This window comes from Hippoglossus hippoglossus, chromosome 17, assembly GCF_009819705.1.
Source record: "Hippoglossus hippoglossus isolate fHipHip1 chromosome 17, fHipHip1.pri, whole genome shotgun sequence".
NCBI classification, from domain to species: domain Eukaryota; kingdom Metazoa; phylum Chordata; class Actinopteri; order Pleuronectiformes; family Pleuronectidae; genus Hippoglossus; species Hippoglossus hippoglossus.
The window spans coordinates 12,503,882-12,509,568 of record NC_047167.1 but is presented as its reverse complement, the minus strand read 5'-3'; the positions used below and the strand labels follow the sequence as shown (position 1 = coordinate 12,509,568).

At 39.7% G+C, this 5,687-nt stretch overlaps 1 long non-coding RNA gene across 1 annotated transcript; it reads right to left on the bottom strand.

Annotated features, from left to right (window-relative positions):
* Positions 1–419: 419 nt before the first annotated feature.
* LOC117777969 lies at positions 420–3,126 on the bottom strand. The gene is made up of 3 exons (XR_004616706.1): positions 2,898–3,126; positions 2,648–2,778; positions 420–1,071 (listed from the first exon to the last, which is right to left on the bottom strand). It is a non-coding gene; the product is annotated as an uncharacterized LOC117777969 (long non-coding RNA).
* Between the last annotated feature and the right edge of the window lie 2,561 nt (positions 3,127–5,687).

Genomic DNA, 5,687 nt, shown 5'->3' with positions numbered 1-5,687 from the left:
GGCCCATCGAGGTTAAAAGCTCCTCAGATTGTTCCTTCCATCTTCCAACAACAGCCTCTCCAAATGGAATTAGAATTGCAGGACAATGGTGGTAATGTAATTTCCTACATCTGCACGTTGGTGATTTTATTAAATGATCTGGACAGTGGTAGTGCTTTACTACTCTAATAAATTACTGAGGTTATATTCCTGCCAGATTGTATAATGTCTGCAATACAAAGTATTTGCCACTGGAAATTATTTTACTATTGATCTGGATGACACGCACACACAAGTATCTTGTCTTCCTGTCCGCTCTCTTTCTGGAAAGGCTGGGAGGGAGAGGGACCAGCCTGGTGATGGGCTAGTTTTATGATTAAGTAACTAGAATACAACTATCCTTACATATAAATAACCCAGGATCATACAAATGTATTCTCTGTAAATGTTTTTTCAGACCATGGCCAAGTTCAATGAAAATGATTTCAATGGTGTGATAGCTGCAAGGCAAGGAAGACAAAAAGAAAGTAGAGACCATGACCTTGCTTTTTTCCTGTATTGACTGTACTCGATAGAAAGTGACATACAAAGGTCTGGTGCATGTGAGGTGTATGTACTCAGCACCTATCGGCCTAACTGGTAACATTTCCAATGGAAAAGGTCACATAGAAATACTTGTTCCACTCAGAGAACCATGTGTATGTGTGATGATTATAACATTTCCTTGACCTAGTACTTTTAACAGTCATCACCTACAATGGCATTGTAATGATCAATATTTTCTAAGTTAAACAAATATCATTGCACGGAATCTCATGTGTTACAGATAAAAAAATTTCTTCTTGATGGGAAAAAAACAGAATTGAAGGAATATGGGGCTCGAAAACAGTTCTGAGGGAACAAAGATGTGTTGGCCTCAGGGGGTAAAGAACATACTGGAAGGATGGATGAAGTGGGGTGGGGTGGGGTGGATGGGTTACAGATGTAGAGAAGGAGAGATGATGAGAGGAACGGTGCTTGGGCTGGTTGAGGCTACCCAAAGGATAAAAAGTCCTGACTTGATCATACAGCGAGGTTTCACTGGGCCAAGCTCTGCAGAGACATAATTATAAATCTGACATACAACTAACTATACATATGAAACAACACTGGTGCCATGTTCTCTCTCTGCATTTCTTTTTTTGTTTTACCAGTCCCTTCTGTTCCACTTATTTCCACTGATATTTCTTACTTCTCGTGTTGATGAACACTGGATTTTGAGGTAAATAAAGCGTGTCTTTTAAGCCTCTCTCAGTCTCCATAGAACTCCGCAATTTTCTGCAACTTGCACATTTCAAACGGTTATCTTGGTTTCCTTAACTTCTTGTAATACACATCAATAATGACTTTCAATATTTCATGTTGTTTTCCTGCAGTTTCTTAAATAACCACAGGTTTTACTTCAGCACATTGTAGTCAAAGATGGAGGGAGTCCATGAATTGGGCATAGTGGTCAAATGATGAGCCCATTTTGAATCAATAGAACACTGCACCCTTGCAACAGCTTTTTCATTTGACATTTTAAAAGGACGTGTTTGCTGGGTGGACAATACAACAGTGTCTATTGTTCCTTTGTGGTGCTCAGATTGTTTATCGACTAAGGTGAGCATGCACCCAGTGTTTGAGTCCTCTGGAGAAAACTGCAAACTCCTGTTCATCAGTGCATCAACATAGGAGTTGCATCAGAAAAACAAGGGTCAGGGAGCCAACACACATGGTGCACAATCAGCCAATGGCGTTAAAACACACACACACACACACACACACACACACACACACACACACACACACACACACACACACACACACACACACACACACACACACACACACACACACACACACACACACACACACACACACACACACACACACACACACACACACACACACACACACACACACACACACAAGATCGGACCTCCAAGGAAAAAACAATGTTTCTCAGCCCATGTAGTCAACCTGATGCAAGCATCGAGCAAACTCCTGTAACAACCCTGACTGGCGTTTATGAAAAGAGCAATTCTCATCTTTTGGTCAACTGTTGAAAAAAAAAAAAAAAAACTATGTATAATTTAAATTGCTCATTCAGTTTTTGTCAGTGACGCTCTGGCTTCAAATCAGTGTTGATTGAGCCTATCGATGATGTACTACAGGTCACTGACTGTGTACACACCTTTGCTAGACGTTTAGTTTTGTAGCATGTGTACAATCCAAATTTCCTCATTAACATTGGAAGCTATAGATGGGTGCTGTTAGTTATACGCTGAGGGGATGATTTAAAAAGATTCCAAACATGCACGCACTCAGATAATCACAAATTACCAAGTATTTCCATAAATACCGCAGTGCATCGATTATTAAAATATACCTCCTACCATGCCCGTCTCTTATGAATTGCTTTCACTTTGCATTCAAGGCTGCATTAGGCAACTTCAAATTAATGCCATTCAGTTCCAAAGTCTAATCCCAATATCATGATTAAAATTCCCTTGGCTTTGATTCGCCTTATCACAGTTGCTCCATGTTGAGATAATGTGTGTCGTTACGACTCTGACTAAGTTGCTGTGCCATTTGTAGCTTCTGCTCTAATATTTGACGGTTGACATTCAAATGCGGTCCTTTCTACCTGGTTGCGGCTGCTCGTCGTTATCTTTTCCGGCTAGGTTGAGCGAAAAGGTGCAGAGGTTGGGTGCTTCAGGCAAAGACAGATCTTCAAAACATAATGAGGGTTTGCCAAGGTGTCTGTGTGCCTGGTCCCTTTGCATAAAAGGAGAAAAATACTTTTATTCTTCCTGTCAGGGCATACATTGGGTTTGATCATATGCAGATCACCCAGTAATTAGAATACCAAAGGTTTCGTCTTCTCATTCTTTTACCTACTGTTGAATAAAATGAAGGTGCTGTTCCTCTAAGTCCTGCTGGCTGACTTATAGACCACATCAGCAGGATAGGAGTCGAGAGAAAAAAGGTAAGACAGAGAAGCACTAAGATACACCAAAAAGAGTCTGTACAAAGAATGTGTGTGTGTGTTTCAAAGGTTTGATTGTTCTCATATGCTGGACTGCACTGGATTTTGGGCAGGCAACCTTTTTGCCTGAAACTCCAAGACTTTTCTCTTATCTGCCTCTCTTTCTCAGTCTCTCACTCTTTTTTACTCCTTTTCTCTCTCTGTAGTAGTCGTGTGCCTCAGCTAAGGTGAAACAGTGTGGATGTGACTTCTGTAGCTCTGCTGGAGACCAGCACCTCATCACAAACTGGTCTCGGCTGGTTGGGCGAGTGAATCAAATCCCGGATAGCAAGACCAAAACGATTTCAGTTTGAGACTGGAGACCCTGCCTCACACCTCCGTCATTGGGGCACATTCAATTGGATGCATTTGATTAATTCAGCTCATATATGGTCAGGGACGGAGAAGGCGATGCTGAAGGGCGGCTGAGGTTGTGAAATAAAAATTTGCAACATGGTTTCACACATTCAAACCCACCACATTTTTAAAAATCCAATTAATTACTCTGTTTAGAAGGAGAAGCTAAAGCTAAATGACCAAGCAAATTTAATAAAAAAAACAAAGAAAAAGCAACAGGGAAATGGAAATGCAAACTGTCTTATAAATGCCTAAGTAAAATCTTTTCTTAATTCGAGTCATCCAGTTGCTTTTTAATGGCATTTTCAAGTAGATTTAAAATTTTATATCTCGTATCTTTTCTCTAATGTGTTTTTAAATTGTGTAATCATTATTGGATGTGTTGTTTTGCATATCCTACGTGTATTATCATTATAATATCTAATGAATAATTACTGTCATTTTAGTCTGTTTTTATAACAGTAGCCAACTCAGACTTAAAAAAAATTATAATTTGCAGTATTATGTAAAGTAATTAATGCCCATTTCTATTGTGGAATTAATTATTAATCACTGAAAAGCTACATTACTTTATGCACAACACTTTCTGCTCTCCATACAGAGGAGGCAGGATGAGTATTGTGTCTTTCTGATGCAGGGAGCCCACTGTGTGTGACATCAACAAATGCTACTCACATGCACAGCTTTGTACATTATTAATTGCGAGATGTCTTTCCTCTGAGTAGTTAAGTGGCGGTTAAGTCATCCTGGCTCCCCCACCCCGTTTCACTCAGACCAGTCATTTCTCTTACGTCACCAGTCTATCACATTAAAAGGTCCTCGCAGGACACTGGACTAGATAAATCATCAAAAAACATTATCAAATAAACAGATGTGTGGTGGATAAAATGACAAATGTACATTTCCATAACGACAATCCCCCCCCCCCCCATGCAACTCACCTCAGTACTTCAGCATCTTTAACTTTTATGGTCCCAAACATTTGTTTTCATTCATAAGCCAACTAGCTTGACATTTTAGATGAGGGAGGGAAATAGCTGAAAGCTGAGATGATATAGATTTTATTTAATCACAAGCTAGTGCTAATTTTGTTGTTTGTGTATTGGAAATATTAACTAAGTGTGGTTGAAACCTATTTTATAGTTGAAGAGTAACTTTTGCAGCCCTGTCTAAAGACTTTTATGACCTGAGCTGTTTTATGGTCTGAACTGTTTATGCCCTGAAAACTGCCAGACCCTTTTGCCACTTATTTACTCTCCAAAGTACTCATGCAGCTCCAGTTGAAAATGGGTGGTGGTTAATATAGCCTATGTTGATCATGGTCTTGCTAAAGTAAATCAGTGATTGGCAGTGACAAAATTCTACAGATGTTTCATGTTCTCTTTAGATTGAGACTGATAATTCATGTATATCATGATGAATTCCATCAAATACTCACATTTTCTGATTATTTCCAGGTCTGGGGATGTTCTATATGGTCTCAAACCTTTTTTGGCCAATACATCAATATAGGATTTTTTTTAATTTTGGCATGTAAAAGTACTACTTCTAATTTAATAACTCATGATTTTCTGTGTTTGGAGGACAGGACAGGTCACACGGACACTGGCCAGTTAGCTCCGTAAACTACCGCTTCTCTCTGTATCTGTGTTGACCTTTTTGCGAATTAAGCGTCTGCGAGCGTGTCCGGTTCCTGCTGGTCTTTGAAGGTTATATGAAGGACCTCCTGAGCCCTGTTCACTATTGGACCAATATACAGCAAGAACAAGTGGAATCCCTTTATCCCTTTCTGTTTGCGTCTCGTGCCCACCCCCTCATATTCTTCTATCCTTCTGAAAATGAGATATCGTCACACCCACTCCCTGAGAGATGGAGGGATGCTAAAAATGAGAAGAAAAACAATTAGTAATGCTGATGGGCCTGGGTGAGGTAATGAAATTGCGTGTCTCATTGTAGCGTGTAATGGAGAGCAGTTTGAAGTTAATTGAGGGGACATAGGACACTGGGCCACTGTCTGCCGGAGTATTGTAGTTGAGCGCAGGGGTTTATCTGTGAGTGAATCACTGAACCTAAAAAAAAAACCATTCCTTATCAGACCTCAAAAAATTAGAATTATCTTGCAGCAACGGATCAGATAGCGAGATCAATTGTTATTGTAATTAAATTCATATTCTTTTCATCCATTTCTGGGTCAGATTCATGGGCATGAAATAACAGGCAGAGCCCAATTCTGACTTGATGTTTCAGCCAATCCATGTCAAAATACTATTTTATTGTTTCTAATACACAGGATTTATGTGGG